Source organism: Strix uralensis, chromosome 1, assembly GCF_047716275.1.
Source record: "Strix uralensis isolate ZFMK-TIS-50842 chromosome 1, bStrUra1, whole genome shotgun sequence".
In the NCBI taxonomy this organism is placed as follows: Eukaryota; Metazoa; Chordata; class Aves; order Strigiformes; family Strigidae; genus Strix; species Strix uralensis.
The window spans coordinates 91822431-91842972 of record NC_133972.1 but is presented as its reverse complement, the minus strand read 5'-3'; positions in this window follow the sequence as shown (position 1 = coordinate 91842972).

Here is a 20542-nt window from a genome sequence, read left to right as displayed (position 1 = left end):
TCCAAGGCTGTCTTCCAGGAAGGTAATGTAAAGCTGATATAAAATGTGTGTCTTCATACACAGGTAGTGGGGTCCTCTGAGAAGGAGAGCGAAAGATGTTTAACTTACAGCTGCTGTATTTGGGTTGCCTCTGAGCTGTGTAACCTGAAGCCCTGCAGGGGTTCACTCACCATCCATCTCCCTCCTCCCCAAGGACCAGAGGTCCAGCCTTCAGGAAATCTACAAAGACAAACTCTCAAGGCCTCTAGTGATTTCTCAGTGTTACCACAACATCAGATACCACTGCAGCTAGAAGCAATCACATCAAAATGAGTACTGTTGTAAACTAGACATGGATGTGGCCTATGTTGCACCTCTTGCAAAGTAATACTGCTTTTAGCCAATCTTATAGTCTGAAATAACTGCTAATGAGGAACTGTCAGATGGATCCATCTGGGATGGTCATTTTATACTGGGAAAAAACGGGGTGGGGGTGGGTAGGAGGTGAGAAATGCTTTACTATCAAGCCAGACAGGGCTGTCACTGGAGTGGATAGGAGTTCTGTTGTTCTTTTCTAGAATAGTGGATATTATGCTTTTGTCCTCTCTTATGTCTCAGGTCTGGGGCTTTCTGGGGAGGAGGAAGGGAAGAAAGGTCAGACTGACAAGAAAATATACAACTACTCATTTTTGTGATATAAGTGCAATGCTTTTTCCACTGCATTGCTTTGCACTGGGCTGAGTAAGAGGGATGGAGTTGTCAAAAATAATTATGGAAAAAAGGGAGCAGAAAACTAGAAAATAAAAATTGAGAGCAACTGCAAGCTTAAAAATGTGAGTTCAAAGTGAATTACTTCCCATATAGTAATGTGTTAGCTTCTCTAGTGGGCAAACTGCTCTTCTTGATACAGTCACACAGCATTAGTCATATATACTCTTGCTAGGCACCAATCTGTTAGGTCTCCTGTTACAGCAGTTAATTGCTTTTTGAGCTAATGCATACAAATATAGTTACTCAGTTAATCTTTCTCTCTCTGCCCCCTCTAACCCTTTTGAAGTGTCATCACCATTATGAAAACTTCCTGAAAATATTTCTGACTTTAAGTCTTACTTTAAGTCAAAAAGAGGTGGTAAGAGGATAGGGGTGTAGCAGGAGAGGGGAAGAATGATGCAAAAGGGGATTCAACCCTCCCCAACCACCACTCTCTCAGCAGATCAGTGTAAAACAATTGACCTGAAAGGAATTTTGCAGATTTATACCTATGGAAGATGTGATTTATTGCCTCATTTCAGTTTGCTCTATGGCATGATTTTAACTTATTTAGATGGTGCTTTTTAAAAGTGCTGTCACAATCCCAGAATCTGTGACAACAAAGTTATATGTGACTTGTGGAAGAAAAAACAAAATAAAAATACATTCTTTTAATAAAAAAAGAGTAAATATCAGCTTTCTTTATATATATATTTTTTTATACTCTGTACTGGAAATAAATGAATACAGTGAATTCAGCAAATTAGAAATAAATCCCCTCTTTATTATTATTACAGGAAGGTAGGTGGTGAATGATGGGCAGAGAATGTGTGGGAATAGAAAGTTACTTCAAGAGCACAAGTTAAAAAAAAAAAAAAGGGAAGAAGCAATAGGAACAAAAATGGCAAACTAAATACAGCAGATATAGAGATTTCTGTGAGACCTTACAGTTTTATTTTGTGAAGGTTTGTTTGAAATGTATGCTTTTACATTTCTTGAGAACTGCTTGCTTTAATGCTGAAATGACTGAAAGTAAAACTTGGTTGAAACTAAGTAGCTCTGTCTTTTACCGGGCATACTGAAAAATCATCTGTTTGACACAGTATTTGACATCCGATTTTTAGTAATTCCTACTTCCAACTTTGTATTTGTGAGTAAAATCCCAGCTGGAAATTGGAGTGCCATTGCCCTTGCCAGCACAGATACTGAGTTACTCAGTCAAAAGTGTATTTTCTTTCCTGAAAAATCTTACAACCTAAGGATGTGCCAATATTGTAGTCATTGTGGTTAAAAAAGGCTTTTCCAAGATTACTTTAATGCTAGATAACTCAAGTAGTGCTCTCAGTGTATTCATGATGCTCAACACAGGTTATGAATTCCACCTGAGAATCTAAGTAAACATTTGAGTTTCTTAGTACCATTTGAGATTTATGGTGTGACTACTTCCCTGCTTGCAGCCTTTGATCAAAGTGCTTTGAAGCTGTCTCTGAAATGTTTTTCTGGACAGCAGGGACTGGGGTGTAAACATTTTCTGAATGAGAACTCACAGTCTCAGTTCCTCAAAACTGCCTCTAGGCTCAACAGCAGATGGTTCAGCCACCCATGCTGGTTTATTCCTGGGTTTCTTTAAAATGTGGGCAAATTACAAGGTCTCAGTGAAATGGCTGAATCTAGAGGAGTAACTTATTCTTTGTGAATTTGCCTGTTCCCTGCAGATCTGTTCATGAGGAACAAACTGCAATACTGAATAATTGTCTTTGGCTAATCCTTAGTACATGGGGCACCAATGTGGGTTATGCTGAAGATAGACTAGCTATAAGGAAGACATTTTTTACAATGAAGGTTGTGAAACACTGGAACAGGTTGACCAGAGAGGTCTCATCGCTGAAAACATTCAAGGTCAGGTTGGACAGGGTCTCAGCAACCTGATCTAGTTGAAGGTGTCCCTGCTCAGTGCAGGGGGGGTTGGACTAGATGACCTTTAAAGATCCTTCCAACCCAAACTATTCTATGATTCTGCGGGTATCTAGGTACTGTTAAAGCACTTCATAATGAATTATAATGGCACTAGTCATGGTAAAGGCCGTTGCTTCTGCATGCTGAAGACAGGGTTTCTTAACGACCGGACTGAGTGATGGAAACTCACAACAGTAGCCCTATCATGTGGTGTGGTCAACATGCTGGGTGAAGGGATGCCATCCAGAGGGACCCTGACAGGCTTGAGAGGTGGGCCTGTGGAACCTCATGAAGTTCAACAAGACCAAGTGCAAGGTCCTGCACATGGGTCGAAGAAATTCCAAGCACAAATAAAGGCTGGGTGAAGAGTGGATTGAGAGCAGGTCTGTGGAGTACTTGGGGGTACTGGTGGATGAAATACTGAACATGAGCCAGCAATGGACCCTCACATTCCAGAAAGCCAACTGCATTCTGGGCTGCCTCAAGAGAATTGTGGCCTGCAGGCTGAAGGAGGTTTATTCTTCCCCTCTACTCCGCTCTCGTAAGACCCCACCTGGAGTACTGTGCTCAGTTCTGGGGCCCCCAGCATAAGAAAGACATGGACCTGCTCGAGTGGGTTCAGAGGAGGGCCATGAAGATGATCAGGTGCTAGAGCACCTCTCTTATGAGGACAGGCTGAGAGAGTTTGGGTTGTTCAGCCTAGAGAAGAGAAGGCTCCAGGGAGACCTTATAGCAGCCTTCAGGAATTAAAAGAGGGCCTACAGAAAAGATGTGGAGGGACTCTTTATCAGGGAGTGTGGTGACAGAACAAAGTTTAATGGTTTTGAACTGAAAGAGGGTAGATTTAGGTTAGATATAAGGAAGAAATTCTTTCCTGTGAGTGTGGTGAGACCCTGGAACAAGTTGCGCAGAGAAGTTGTGGATGACTCCTCCCTGGAAGTGTTCAAGGCCAGGTTGGATGAGGCTTTGAGCAACCTGATCTAGTGGAAGGTGTCCCTGCCATGTTGGACTAGATGATCTTTGGGGTCCCTTCCAACCCAAACCATTCTATGATTCTATGATCATAAGAATCATTATCACTGAAAACAGAGCCAAACAAGCGGAGAAGGTGATTTGGTCTGATCTAAACCTGAGCAGGTGGGAGGTTAGAGGTCTGGACATCCAGTGCTAGCTTTTATGTTCAATTCCTCTTTATCCATGAGCAAGTTATCTTAGAAGTCTGTATAGTCTGCTTCTAAAGAGGCTTCCTAATTTGAATCATTTGGAATAGGAGTTGAAGGATCTCAGACTGCTTCAGGATCTGAATTCTAACATTTATAAAGCACTTTGAAGACCAAAATGGACCTTACAAATACTGCACAATACATTTCTTCTAGACTTAAATACTGTCCATGTAGGCAAACAGATTTTTATCCACTCACAATTGTTTTCAATGTTATCATTGCATTAATCCTGCCTCTTATTTTCAATGAGAATTGAAACAATCTGTTTCTCTTGTATTTGCACTGCTATTAGTGTCATTTTTTCCCATCCAAAGAAATTCACTGGAGATTATTTATGGAAGACTTTGTTATCTGATAAGCAAAGAAATCCTTATGAACATTCAACCCCCAGCTTTCCACAAATCTATGAAAAGGAAGTAGACAAAAGTGAAATATGATTTATGCCCTCAGCATAGCTTAGTAAACTGTATCATTGGCTTGGTAGAAAGTGAAAGGACAGTTTTGCTTGTTTTCTCTTTTATTCCAAGTGCTACATGAAAAATTAATATTAGTTTAGAAACCAGGTTAGTTTAATGTATGCTATGATGCTTAGATGGAAACAATTTTGATGTAACATGGGCCGGTTACTACTATCGTAATATTAAGAACCTGCCAAAATCTGTCATCAAATTGGGCAGCTCAGGTTATTAGCAAGCTGAGCTAACACTTTTTCCATACGTCCCCCCACCCACTCACCTAGGGGCGTAGTTAGTGTCTCGGTTCAGTGAGAAGAAAGCATAGCTGGAGAAAGAAGACAAAAAGAGATTAAAGGTGGCCCGATAATCAGAGTTACCCAAATGGGTGTATCTTTTGGGTTAGCCCTGGGATACAAATAGCCAAATGTATCACGATATTTTTCTTCCATGTGTTTGAAAACCTCTGTGACCAAAATACCTACCGCTGACCAACTCTGTAAGAGCCAGACATGCTGTATAGAGAGTTCTGAAAGCAGAGAGTCACTGGAATGCAGTAGACAGGAGGGAATGCAGAACTGCCCAGGGAGATAAGCACAGATATCTTGGTTTTACGTCAAGAGCCATCCCTGTAAAATTTTTAGGTCAGTCTGATCTGTGCATTGTACAAAAACAGCAGAGTAGGTTTGAAAGAAAAAAAAAAAAAAAGAAAAAGAGGGAAAAAAAAGCACAGGAGTTTTTATTTTCTTTGATTTGATACCTGTGAGCTTGCACTGTTTTAGCATAATTCTTTGCTATCTGAGCAGGGCCTGAGTAGTAAGCTCTTGAATCAGGTCTGAGAATGTCACTATGTTTGACTCTAAATTTGACTATAGCCATCTCAAGTGAAACTGCCAAATGTTGTCTGGCCACCTGTGGGTGAAACCCAGCAAATAGTTAATCTGTGGCAGCTACATTGAACCCAAAATGTAAAGCTTAACAGTGTCCATTTTTTCTTGAGACCTTGTAGCAAGCCTGACCTGCTTTCTGCATTTCTACCTGCCCTATGCATTTCTGCTCTGCCTTATGCCTGGCATTCTTGTAGATGTTTTTACTGTCTCCAGCTGTTATAACTCTCAAAAATAGGTTTATGTGAATATCCCTAGAAAATGTTCCTGCCACCTTCTTCTGTAACCTTCAAGAATCCTTGCATTGTCCTGTAAAACAAAAGGCAGCAATGAAAATAGTGTTTTTTCTTGTTTTATTTGTTTTATATTAGCAAACATTTTTCAAATATATGGCACCAAGTTAGCATAGTAGCTTTCAAACTGTAAAAATGCAGCCTCAGAAACACTTGATGACACGGGGATCCAGCTGTCTTAAATATACGTACATTTTTGTATATCTTAAAACATTTAATACAAGTGAATGATTTGTCAGAAATATACATTAGAAATATCTAGCTTTATTTAAAATCCTTGCCTTCTAATTCTGGTCCTATTTATTTAACAAGAATCTCTTCCCAGCTTCTGTGAATGCTGTTACTTACTAGGCCGTGATGCCCCAGAGTGTGAATAGCCATGAAATCACGCAGCATTATTTAGACCTTGGGTGAGCACACTGCAGCTGATGAAAGCAAGCAGAGAAGAATTTGGGCCAGGGCACCTCCATTCACAGGCATTACTCTTTGTTTGCATGAAGCAAGTGAGATGGGATGATAATTCTGTGCTGGGTTAGTGTCCACAGAAGAGGAAGGTCAGGCCTCTTCCTGTGTCTTTTTTTTTTTTCATTTCATGTGGGAAATCAAGAGCTGCCCCCCACCCTGCTACCTACATTTATTTACTAACCTCTGATTTTCAAAGGTCCTTTCAAATCTGGAAATACCTCTCTACTGTAATCCACAGTCTATCACATTAATAAGTTAAGTCTGAAGAAGCCAGGGTTTTGATTATGCAGGAAGCCTTTGGTTTTAAAAAAACCCCCTCAAATCCCCGAACCGGTGGCTTTTTACTTTATGTAATTTTTTTGCTTTTTTTTTTCCTACATAATGGGCATCCTAATAAACAGCTACATGAGATCATATGTAGGCAAGGGATATGTGAACAAGTTAACCCAAGGCAAATAGAGCTGTCCTGATTTTTGATAAACAACAAAGCCATCACGTGGCTTGAGTACAGCTTGGAGCTGTCCCAAAGCACCCTTGGATGAGTCAAGGCTATATTTCTGGCATGATCAAATGTCTGTCTTTCAGCATACAGCTTGCTTCTTTCATAGGCTTTCAAATACATGTTCTGCTGCTTTCTCAGGAGCTGCCACGGTACCTTTTTTCTGGTTCAAGTGTATACCTGCATATGACCTCTTTGATCATGTAGTCATAGCCTCAGTTAAGAGTCCCTATGACTGCTGTGGCAGAACTTCTGCAGCTTTCAACCAAAAAGCTTGAAACCAGTACAGCAACATCCAGAAAGAGCACAATTGATGTATTTTACCCTCCTTTTCTTAGCAGTCTCTTGATCAACATTATTTTGTTATTTTATTCTCAAAGCACTTGAAAGACTGGATCTGCTTTTGACTCTTCCTACTCATGCAGTGAGCTGCAAGGCCCAACACAGCATGCTGGTAAGAGGAAGAGGACTATCCCCTTTCACCAGTGGGAAACCTGCAGCAAAAAAAAAAAAAAAAAAAAATATTTGCCCAAAGTCATATAGGAGAACCTGAACATTAACCATGAGATTGTTCTTTCTCTTAGAATATTTTCTTGTGCTGAGCAGGAGCTTGGGAACTTTCCAGGTAGCATAGGGAATTTTCCAGGCTATTGCAGTAAGTGCCTAGAGTAGGTCTGAAAGTGGTAGCAGATCATATCAGGCACCCTTTTGTAGCAATAGCTTGGTCTTCTGAATTTTGAAAAATAATGATGTTTTATGGGTTCTACGTGTGAAGAAAACCTCAGAAACTTGAATCATGGGCAGAGAGCAAAGAGCTTGAAGCAGTAGTTCTGAGAGGTCTGAATGGTCCATTCATTTCAGCAAGATAACTCTTCTGGCTAGTGTGCTAGTTTTGGCTGGGAGAGAGTTAATTCTCTTCATAGTAGCTTGTATGGGGCTATGTTTTTGATTTGTGTTGAAATCAATGTTGTTAATACAGGGATGTTTTTTGCTATTGCTGAGCAGTGCTCACATGGAGTCATGGCCTTTACTGCTTCTCACACCATTCCACCAGCGAGTAGGCTGGGGGTGCACAAGAAGTTGGGAGGGGACACAGCTGGGACAGCTGACCCCAACTGACCAAAGGGAGATCCCATAACATATGATGTGGTGATCAGCATATAAGGCTGGTGAAAGAAGAAGGAAAGGTGGGACATTCGGAGTGATGGTGTTTGTCTTCCCAAGCCACCGTTACGCATGTTGGAGCCCTGCTTTCCTGGAGGTGGCTGAACACCTGCTTGCCCATGGGGAGTGGTGAATGAATTCCTTGTTTTGCTTTGCTTGTGTGTGCAACTTTTTGCTTTACTTATTAAACTGTCTTTATCTCAACCCATGAGTTTTCTCACTTTTTCAATTCTCTCTCCCATCCCACCAAGAGAGAGTGAGCAAGCGACTGTGTGGCACTTAGTTGCCAGCTGGGGTTAAACCATGACAGCTAGTAATGGTAATTTAAATGTCAGACTTGTTAGCAGTTTCATTCCTAATGAAAGACCTGGCTTTACAGATAGCTTTACTGGATAACTTTCCCAATAAAACCCTACTAATGGAATCACAGTTATACTAGCAAAAAAGTGCTAGGGCTAGCATAGTTTACAGTGGTTCAATGTGTGAAATGAGCTATACTGACAAAAGCACTTTTGGACAATATAACTGCTTCTATGGTATCCAGCAGATTTGTGGCAATGGATTAAAACTAGACGATTGAAGGGGTTATTGTCCACAACTTTGATTTATGTCTATTTCAGTGCCTAGCACCTTCTGTCAGGAAGGTACAGAGGGACACCTGTGTCATCTAATTTTAATCTATTGTCAGAGGTGTGTCAGAACATCAAGCCAGGACATTAAGCAGTATAAGAACAATTTTTACAAATCAGATGCACACCTTTGGATTTAACCAGTATAACTAATCCAGCTAAAATGTCTTACATAGTTTTATGTATGGAGGCATCCACAAGTTTGCATAATATACTGGCATATGGTCATGTAAGTGGCACGTTTGCTTGATGCCAGAAGTGGTATTACTTTTTCCTGATAAAGAAGGAGCTAAGTCAAGAAACCCAGCAGAACTACTGAATACATTCAAGCCATACTCGGGGAATCTATCAACACAGCTGCAATCTGAACATTTGTGTAGTACATTGCATATAGCCTCTCAAGTAGGCAAATTGCATGGCCTCTGCCTGTACTGTATATGGAAGGAATTGAGTCTACATCTCCATTTAAATCCCACTCAGATATTCTGATTATTTACCTAATATTAGCTAGGTATGCCTGAAACTTTGAGTTAAAATGCAAAGGGGAAACTTAGGAACAAAGCTGTCTATCAAGAGTTGCTTGCATTTTCTGGTTTGGTGAAAGTAGTGTGAAACCTAGCACTTCTGAATTTGACTTTTCAGGGTGAATGCTTGGATTTGCAAATCCATAGAGCTGAAAGAAATCTACCTTGACATGCTCTGTACTGAGTTTGCTCTCCAAGTTGCCTTCCAAAGAAAGCAGATTTTCTGTCTTCTGTTAGGGAAAGTAATTTGACATGTGCCTGTACTTTATGGCTGAAATGTAAAGATTTTAAGCGTGGTTGCCAGTGTGCCCTTTTGCATGTATTTTATATACCAACGTGAGTCTGTTTTTCCTCCTCTGCATCACAACACTAAATAACCTCTCCTTCCATCCTGAATGTCCAAGGGTAATGTATGAATGAGTTATCCTTAGGCTGAAACTAAAGGGCTGCAGTACAGTTCTGCCTCTTTCCAAGCTTCTGTCAGCATTGCTCCAGGAGTACCATTTAGAAATAAGGGCCAGCGCCCTCCAGTAATGAACAGTAGTGTCACTCTGAGTAAATGACGAAAGTTGTATCACCAGGATGTCATCCTGTTTCTCCACACAGGTATAAAAGTTAGCACTGGGCACACAAGTAATCTCAGAGACATTATTCACATACTACTCTTCATTATTCATCTTCAAGGAGGGATTTGTAACCTTCCTTCTTTTACAGTAAAATAGTAGTTTTCCCTAAATTGGCTTCTAGTCTTACCTACCACCACAGCAGCATGGGCACACAAGGAAATGGTATGGTTTACCTGCTAATGCATAGGGCTGGGATTGGAGCACTGTATATTCCCATCCTGGTTTTGTCACAGACTTAGTATGTGAGCCAACAGCATAATCGTAAACGGAACTTTTTGTGCTTTTTGTCTGAGGAAGGGGAAATACTACAAATGGCCTTAATGTTTTCTGAAGTGTCTCTTTGGACATTGATTATATGTGTTTCAGAGTGTTAAGCTGTTAGCTTTTGTCAAAATTGATAATTTTCTTGCTCAAGCAGCCATTGAATTTAAATATAGTTTTATTTACAAAACACGATTTTGTTTACAGGCATGATTTTAAGGCCAACCACTGTATTTTGTACAGGTTTCACTGAACTGTGAAACTGACATTTTACTTAATATTCTTTTGTAGAGCAGCAGTCACGCATGAATTACAAAATACCTTTCTGAAACTGAAAATACAGGGCTGTAGTGTGCAAATGTTTGAAGTGCATGACTTCCATTAGGAATTCTGTTTAGTGGGGTGAAATCCTAACTGTGTTAAAATCAGCAGGGCTTTTGCCATTTGTTCCAGCAGGCTATTAAATTTTCAACTGAGAATAGTTTACCAGATTGAGTGCAACCTTCTCATCTTCTTTGTGGTTTTAGAATTATGTCAAGGCAGAGCTAGAGTAGATGGACATGGCTTTTAACTATGAATTTGAAAATGCTTTACTAATTCCCTTAGTAGTTGTTGTGCATGAATTAGTGTTTATTCCCATTTTAGGGGTAAGAAAATGGAATGAAAACCCCCATTTGTCCAGGACTGCACAGAAAGAGTCATAAAACCAAGGGACAAAACTCTGACCAGTCACTAACTCTGTCTATCACTGTTCTTCTTGACTCAAGAACTGAAAGGAAGGATTCATGCCTTTTAGTGCCAGAGAGGCTGGAATCTGCCTGTCACCCTCAGAAGATATGAATAGCACATTGAAACATGGTGTACATTTCTTTCTAGTGCTGATTTCCTAGTTTGCATCGTCCCTTTTTGTTCTGTCTCAGCTCTATGTGTTGCTTCTTTGATGCCCATGCTACTTCTTTTAGAGCTCTTATGGATTTAGAGAGCACTGAAAAACCTACAGCAGCTTGTTTGGCAGTAGGCATAAGTGATGGATTTGAAAAGCAGAAAGGTTAGATAACTATAATGGTGCATATATATAAATAAAACCTATGAGCAACAGAGGGTTGTTTGCCCTCTGCCCTTGGAAGTGGGATGGAGGTGGCTGCAAATCAAAACAATAGAAATTAAAGGTTAAACTGTACAGAAAACACATTGTTTCAAATCCACTTTTAGCAGAAAGACCAAAAAGCTTTTTTTGTCAATTAGACTTTTTTTTTTTTTTTTCTTTAAGCCTTTCTGAAGTATCCATTTACACTCCAGCCTTCTAATGCATAATGCACAAGTCTCAGAAGGTCACAGCTGGGTGGGGAGACTGTGTTTTCCTTTGTTGCTTTGAGAGAGTTTGTAGCTCCTGCTATATCTGACTCTTGTAGGAAGAGCAGCTATTTAGAAAGCCTCCAGAGCCAAGGCTTTGAAGCTCAAAGCACTGCTGAGGGCTCCCAGTTTTCAGAATAGAATGATTCCTTGACAACTGCCGTCTTTGGATTTTCTGTTGGTATGTTATATGAGGCTGTCTGAAACAGCTTTGTGAAAAGCAGAATCTTAAACAAAGCTTCTTCAGTTAGGATCTATTGTCTGCAAGGCTCATCAGTACTGAAACACTTTTTGTTCATTGGTCTGTAACAAAATCTCCTGCTCATGGTACTGGCTGTGTCTTTAGGAAGTGGTGCCGGAACTGCAATTCCTGCAAAGAAAGATAGCTCAATCCCTGAGTGTAGCATTAGGAGGCTTATGATGGAACTGTGCTCATTACAGTAAGTTTACATTTTTTTCCCCTTAGCAAATCATAGGTTTCTGAGCCAAAAAGGAAGGAGGGAGAATTGCAAACCTATAACTCAGGGTAAATTAAAGCAGATCCATATGGTTAATCTGTCAGCTATTGCTTTCCCCTCCCATCTGGTAATAATCAATACCAGGCATAACGTAAATAACCCACAGCCTATTTTGTGTGTATGCATGTGTGGATGTGCGCATGCGTGTGTCCTATACTTCTGTTCCATTTTGAAACCACATCTGTACTTTATTAGGGAGCTGCTTGGACACGATCGTTACTAGCACTCAGAACTCACAGCATCGCTCTGCTCCACAATGATAAATATTTAATATACTTGACTGTGTGCATGCAGAATAAAAGGCTGTGTCAGAAATGTAGTCAAATCACTCAAGCCTACAGAGGCCATCACATGCAGGGGAACACACGCCTGTGCTCACACACACACACACAAACAGGATCGCCCTCTGTCTCTCATTCAGTCACTGGATTTAATATTTATTATCATGGGGAACACTGTTATCCTATTTAATCCCGTCTAGATGGCTCTAGAATTTCAGACAAATACCCTGACTGAGAAAATGTAATCCAATAGTACTTTGTTTAGGGAGTTGCTGAATGGGATGTAGCAGACCAGTTCTGTTTTAGCTATTAATTTTTCCTGTTCATCATGCTGATTGCCTTTTCCTTCTTCAATAGCTGTCCTTGTTCCCTTATATGCTCTTGCTGCAGTGACAGAGCTCTCTGGTTTAGATGGGCAATTAATTTAAGTAATATCTCTGAACATAGAAGCGCAGCCACAGGGATCATGGTGCATTTAACTTTAATCGCTTCATCAGCTTAAGAAAGGACTACTAGAAAATGTAGAGAAGGTGTAATACTCCTTTTGAATCTCTGTCATGAAGTTGTTCCAGACATTTGAGTTACTCCATGACTGCATCCATAAATAAATTTTTAAAGGCAACATAGTAGGAATAGCTGAGCTGTGGGGTGATGAATTTATGGTGAGCTAAGCAACTTGTCTGAGAGAACTGAGAACTAAATTAAAATAACCTTTACTTCTGTCCTCCCCTCCCACCTGCATGCCATACTCCAGGGAAAGAACCATTATTTTGTTTGACAATAGTGCATACAATATGTCAGGTATTTGCTTGACAGAGAATAAAGAAAAGTGTGTTGCTATAAGTCAACTGAATCTATGTGCAAAACATGATAGATTTGAAGGTCAATGGATCCCACATTCAATCTAGCAAACAATCTGTCCAGCTTGATTTATCTGTCAATACTTAGAGCTAGTCAATATATTCTTTTATGAGGAAACATTTCTACTTAAAACTGTTGTTTAAATTAGTTTCACTTGCAGAACAATAATTTTTGGCAAAAAATCATATGTTCTGATTTCATGCTGAAATGTTAATTCAGTTCATACCCTTGTATGAATACTTTACTATGGGCTAAAATGGATTCAACTTCATACTATTTTAATATGAAAGTCAGGAAAAAAAATAATTTTTTTCCCTAAAAAAAAATTAATTCAAACCATTTGCTCTGTTTTGTAATAGATCAAAGAATGCAAGAAACATCAAAATACAAAAACTTTGGGACCTGAACTTTCTGCTTCAAGGAAATGCTTTTAACATCCACATCATGGAAATTCATAAGCACTTATCAATTATTAGTAAGGTTGTAAATGAGCTTTATATACTATCCAAGTAAAACCTATTGCACCCTATGATTTGGTTATAGACTGGTAAACAGACAAGCCTTGTCTACTCTTGTCTTTCTAATCCAGATGGAAGAAAGTCTGCTCATGGGGATTACATTTATCAAGTGATCAGAACACTAAACTTTTTTCCCCATGTTTTTATTTTAAATTAAGAGCAGAATGTATATTGACAAACCAGCCTCTCCTCCCTCACCACACCCAAAGCCTCAACAACAAAAAAACAAACCCAAAACTATATTCTATCCTATTTAGCTCTTTTCAGGCACTGGCTGCGCATAAAGGAAACATAAATGTGGGAAAGGTGATGAGCAAAAATACAATGTATGTTGTCTGATAGTAAAAGTGACCATGAGGAATAGGTAACCTGGGTCTTTGGTGAATGCTGTGGTTTGACTCACCATGGTGACTCCTGAGGTGTACTTGGTAATGCACACTGGTTAACACTTTAGTCCAAAGAGGACAGCTAAGATACAGTAAAGCTGGAATGGGAGATGCACTCAATAGTTACAGAAGAAAAGACAGTCATTGCTGAGCTCTGAACATGTACATTAGTGTACACAGATTAAATGTATTGGAATTATTGATTTGTAATCTGAAATGGCAAAGGAATACATTGTCTATACGCTCTTACTTTGGTATGGTCAGTGACTAGAGTGATAATCTCAGTCTTTGTATAAAAAATTAATTCCTTAAAATAAACAATGAAATGTTGTCCCTCTTCCCCTGCTTCTTCTAGCACACAGAGAGAAAATGACACTTCAAACCTCTTGCTACACTAGTTCTTTTTCTGAAAGCATTTATCCTGTTACTGGAAAAAAAATCTCAGTCAATAATTCATGGAAAATACACCCGTAGTTCACTTTCTGACCTTCCATTTTGGTAACAGATCTCCCTCCAACTCTCACAGGGCCAGAATTAAATGTTTTATATCTGGTGCACAGGACAGAAGCTTTCTGCCACAGAAAAAAGGAAGTTCAGTATGTGTTTTGGTCTGTTCTTTGAGTTGTATATCAGAATTGCATATTAAACTTTATATTAAACAAATAGTGTTGTGTGTTGTTTATTTTTTTTTTTTTTGAAAGTAAAATTTTAGACATGAGCAGGTAGTTCCTTTGTGTAACTTTTTGTCTACTGAGATGTATTTAAAATCCTGCTTCTTTGAACATGGTAGGAATAATCCTATTAACTTACAGTACCTGCTAATGTAGACAGAGTGAGCAAGCCCTTTGCACATCATATTTAATGAGTGTTAACACACACTATATGCTTTATTGATCTTGCGTAACTTGAGAAAGGACTCTTCATTAACTACAGCTTTACACAGTTACTTCTGTTCATCCCAGAAAGTGGCACACTCTGGAATTTCAGATTTACTCCTGAGCTGCAGAAAATACAAGAGGTTTTTTTTTTTTGTTTTTTGTTTTTTTTTTTTAAATATATTTCTTCTTCAGAGTGTGGTCTTGTTTGGAGGGCCTCAGCCACTGGAGTAAGGCAGTCTCTCTCCTGGCAGGTGGAACTGTGTGTCTCCCTGACTGCTACAACTTCCATGTTATAGAGCTCTGGAAGGGTAAAACAGCACATGGAGCTTTTAGACAAGGGCTCTTGTCATTTTAAGGAATACAAACATTAAATGAGTTGAATGTCAACTATCATCAAACCCTGAGATGCAGGTGATGTTACCTAAGATCAAGTACTTATATTTAATTTCAAAGCTGGAAAGCTTTTCTAAATGTTGGCTGCTCAACAAGATATGCCTAAAGAAGTCTATTTCTTGCTCTTACAAGTTTCCTGTAAACTTGTGCTCTATCTCATGCGTGAAATACATCAAAACCCTCAAACAACCCAATCTGCCAGATAATTCCTTTCCAGGCAGTTTTTATGTAACTGAATAACTACTTGTTACTCAGTGTCTAAAATAGTTACAAAATATTCAGTCACTCCGGTTTATAAAAGAAACAAAATGATTGTGGAACCTAAAAACACTAGCTTTAAGTGGGTCATTTCCTTCCTGATTTGAAGCGGTACTGCTTTGTTGAGGTCAAAGGACTTCAGCAGTTTCTCTCAGCTATGTAGCTATAAAATATGTACTTTGATGATGTAACGTGATGAAGGGGTCTTAGAAGTTTATGTCTATGGTGAAATAATTTTAAAAGACCAGAGGATTATTTTATGATATGCTAATATTGCTGTTATTCAACCACATGTAACTTTATCAGGATAATCACCGCAGGTGATTTCCCCCCCCCTGCAGTAATATGCTCCATATGTAGGGTTATTTTTAAATAAATGACAGGGCAAGAATTAATGTTAATTCCATTCTTACACACCTGTTCTGTTATATGATTAAAAAATTAAAAAATATATATATAGAAAATCCAACCTTTAAAAAAGCCATAGAGAATTATAGATTTGGAGGGAAACACAACTGCAGTGAGACATTCTCATGCTACCTGCATATCCTATAGTGACCTGGATATTTACTTGTAAAGGATTATCCATAATTGTTAAAATGATTTGAGTTTCTTTTTCTCCTGGGTTAGTGGAATGCAAAGCATCATATGGCTCCATTCTCTGTTGTGCAGGGGAGTGGGGTGTCAGGAAACAGCATGCAACAACACTCCGGGCTCCTGTAGTGGGAATGGGTCTCTAGGCTACTTAACCTCTGATAGATATGTGTGGTTTTGGCATAATAACCTTACTATCTAATTTATTCATTTATTTACCATAGATATTTATAAACTCTCTTTTCAATGAAAAAAAAATGGAGACATCCCTGGAGATTAAGTTCCCTTGTAAAATCCTGAGCTGCTTTGAAGTGCCACTCTGGATAACCTCTGTGCTAAGGGGCTGAGATTATGGACTTGTGATGTTATTCGTATTTTTATTGTGAAGAACTATATGGCTGTCAGTGCTGGTCATATGACAGTGCAGGAGAGAAAATGGATTCCCCAAGATCACCTTGCTTTGTCATGCTGAAATCACAGTCCTTTTGGATAGGTGTTGGAGCAAATTAAAATTTCCAGAGGAAGTAGAAACTTTTGAGTATTACTAGAAGTCACACTTTATGCAGTGTTGTACCTCACTGTTGTCCTCTCTTTTGCTACCTAAAAATATTAAGAACATTTTTTTTTTTTTTTTTTTTTTTTCTGGGAAATCTCTTAGGGTGTGCAACATTCTGGGAAGTACATATATTTAGATAATATTAATTTTGCCCCAAAGACACAGGGGTCTCCATCTGCTCAAATCTTTCATTACTTAGCCTATGAAAGGCTCTACATGAATTTTCAGTAAATTCTTAATCTCCATAGGAATGGTTACTACCCTGACATTGCAAGCCCATGTCACCATCTAAAATTCCAATTATCACTGATTTTCTTATGAACCTGTTTGTTTATGCTTGGTTTCTGACATATCCCTACCAATGCTATATCTTGAGATATGCTTTAATTAGGTTTAGTTAACTTGGAAATGAACTGTGAGCTTACTGGTGCACTGCCAACAAGCAGCATGATTTTGTGTCATTTGATCTATTTAGATGTCTTATGTATGTTGATTCATAAAGGCTGGAAGATCTAGCCACAGTAGAGCCAACAGTAGCAGCAAGAAATTGTGTTTCATATGTCATGGCTTCTGTGCTGGTTTTGGCTGGGAGAGAGTTAATTATCTTCATAGTAGCTAGTATGGGGCTATGTTTTTGATTTGTGCTGGAAACAGTGTTGATAACACAGGGATGTTTTAGTTACTGCTGAGCAGTGCTTACACAGAGTCAAGGCCTTTTCTGCTTCTCACCCCACCCCACCAGCGAGTAGGCTGGGGGTGCACAAGAAGTTGGGAGGGGACACAGCTGGGACAGCAGACCCCAACTGACCAAAGGGATATCCCATAACATATGATGTCATGCTCATCATATAAAGCTGGGGAAAGGAGAAGGAAAGGCGGGATGTTCAGAGTGATGGTGTTTGTCTTCCCAAGTCATCATTATGCATGATGAAGCCTGTTGATGGAAAGTGGTGAATGAATTCCTTGTTTTGCTTGGCTTGTGTGCGCAACTTTTGCTTTATTTATTAAACTGTCTTTATTGCAACCCATTAGTTTTCTCACTTTTACTCTTTCAGTTCTCTCCCCCATCACACCGAGGGGGACTAAGCGAGTGGTTGTGTGGGCCTTTATTGCTGGCTGGGATTAAACCATGACAGGTTCATATGAAGGAATCCAGGGAACTGAAAACTCTTCCATTTAGTAAACATGAGGAATAGGGCATTCAAAGATTGTTGTTCAATGTCTCCTACACATCCAAAAAGAAGGAAGATTCTGTGGCTTCCTAGATGCAATAGTGACATTAGCATCATCTGGAACCCTAGCTCACTGATAACAGTAATTCCTATAGCAACTCTTAAGTATCTCTTTTCTGTCCTAAGCGATGATGATTTCTGAAGCATTACGGCAAGTTTTGTACTTCAGGTTACCTTACGACTGTCCACTAGTTTGGGAATTGGCCTCTCCAAAATGTTTCATGATAGTTGTTAACAAGCTCATCTGTATAAGGCATTTCTTCACTGTTCTCTATTTTGAGTGGTAGATTAACGTCCCCTAAATCCAAGGAAAGTCTGTGATCTCTTTTGTGAGTTGATTAGCTGTAGACATGCTAAGCTCTCTGAAAGATTCCCATCAGACAAATGTCTGATGATCATATTTAAATTGTTCAGTACTTGCTAGTTGTGTCTAAATACCCAAGATCAGTTTCATATACAATAGTAAAAATGTGTGTTTGCATAGAAGATTTTCTCTAGCTTTAGATATTTCCATTTTAAATAAAGCAGCTGGATGTTATTTATGAGAAGCTTGCAGATCTCACATCTTATGTTAGTTATGTACTATGGTTCTCTGAGGGTAGAATGCAAGTGTAGTGCTTCATTGGGAACTTCAATTTCTACTGGGAAGGTCTAATTTAGCACTGCACTGCTTCTGAAATGATTGCTTGTAATCAGTCAGATCTGTTAAACAGGGGTTGACAGATTGACAGATGAATGGTTCTAAAAAACTTTGATGCTATTCTGTTATGTGCTGTAAGAAAAACAAAATTGAAGAATAAGGAAAAAAATCAGTCAGCAAAATTGTGAGTGAGAGATAAGTCTGGCAAGGGTTATATCATGTGTTATTAAAGAGAGGAGTAAGATGAGAGGATGTAGCCTGTTCTGCAGGAAAGAGAAAATAGAATCCCTAACCAGAAATTTTGTCTACTGCTGTGTCTCTGCAGGTAAGCAACCTAAGTGGGCTGCTTGAAGCAGTTGTTTCAGCCTTACCTCTTTAACGCATCCATTTCCCCCCTCTCTGTCTTCATTGCATTATGTTGTCCCCTTCTGTTGCAGGATGCACCCCCACCTAATTGTCTGGCTCATTGGTTACTAAGAAAAGAATAGACCCCATGCAAGGAGTCTAACTGGGTTAGTGAGTAGTGATCAAGGGGTATAGTGTAACAGTCGTTCAGATAGATATTCTTTACCAGCCCTCTCTTGAATACTGTCAGTAAGGGGAGGGCAGCCACTCTGTTGACTCAGTTATCTTATTCACTGCATTCTAGGGTTTATGGATCCCTATCTATCTCATTAACCTCTAACATCCTATTGACACTGGCTTGTGATGACCTCCTCCCATCTACTCCCCAAGGAAGAGAAAAGGGAAAGGTAGATAAGATTAAACACTGTGTAGAAGAAAGCAGACTAAACTGTCTTTGCCTTCTATTGCAGGCATCAACTCAGGAAAACTACAAGAGAACTTCCAAAAAAATTTAATACATTTCAGATCTCTACTTTCAGTCAGTACAGCTACTCTAGAGGTTGCAGGCCACTTTGGTACAACTGTTACCAGTGTGGATGCTACTGCAGAAGAGTGTAAGAGTATCCTAGCCAACTTCAACCTCGATGCCTCAAGGACCAGTTTCTCATTATGCATGATAACCCAGGGCAGAGGGCGATCATGGAACAACTGTTCACTTCCTTTTCCAGTACACAAACCAAGTGGTATTAGATAAAGGTATCAGGTGTCAAGATCAAATCAAACAAAAAGGAGACAATGCCTTAGAAAACATACAATAAAGCTGTGCTGTGAGATGATGCGCATGCTAAAACTGCACATAAAATCAAAATTTGGAAACCCATACTCTGTGGAAGATAAGTCCATTGTGGGCTTTTACACACAAAGATAACAACTCTGACTCAGGAAGTCTCTAATCTGCAAATTTATAGTGACTTGGTAAATATTTAGGGCATTACTACATGCCTTCCCTGTTTCTTCACTCTTTTTCAGGCATCCACATTTGACCACTCCTGGGATAAGTGGAACAAAACAATGGGCTGGATGGCAGTTTTGTATAGGTAGGATGAGCACACGCTGGAAAAATCTGTCTTTTGTGTGAATCATAGGCAAGGAGTTAGGGATCAGAGACACTCAAGCTGCAGTGAGGCAGAAACTAGCATTTGTGGCAATGTCCTGGTAAGTAGAAGGCTTCTAGAGACAACAGTGTGGGATGAAAAGAGAAGTGGGGGCCTTAGAGCACAGCCATGGGCTGTCAGTGTAAAAAAAAAAAACACCCTGAACAAGACCATGGAGCTCAAAATCTCAAGACCAACAGATGGGAAAATGAGTCCTGAGGGCTACTTCAATGGTCTAAGACCTATCATGAATTGAAATGGCTGTTTGAAATTATACTAACATTTTATATGAATTTACACTATATTGCTCAGTTGGGACAAGAAACCTGGCACCTGACTGGTGGGACTTTAACTAGTGTAATTGCAGAGGAGGACTGAGAATGATTTCTTAAAAAATACTTTATTTTTAGAAATCCCCGCAACTGAAGTTACATGATTATATGAAGTGTTACTCTCAAGAATATGCAGCAAGTGGAATGATCAATGCTTTACTGTGAAAGAGTGTTACACTAATGTCTTCAGTCCCTGATGAGGTCAATGCTCTTGCTATGAAGATGGTCATTTTTAAGGCCAGGCTGCTCTGCAGAAGTAGTGTCTGCGGCCAGCACATGTACTGTATTAGAAAGGGGATGGGATGCTTGCTCCAAGCACTTCTAAACGAGGATTCAAGTTTGACTGGGGATATCATGACTCTTGGTATATGACTCTTCCCTTTTGTGTCATGGCCCCAGGGCACTGTTAGCCCTGACCATGCCTGCCTAGCCCCATTGGGGCTCTTTCCCTCCACACAACCCACGGCCGAGGGCCCCATGTCAGACCCCCAGGGCTGTCAGCCCCTGCTCCACCGATGTTGCAGCAGGGCTGGTC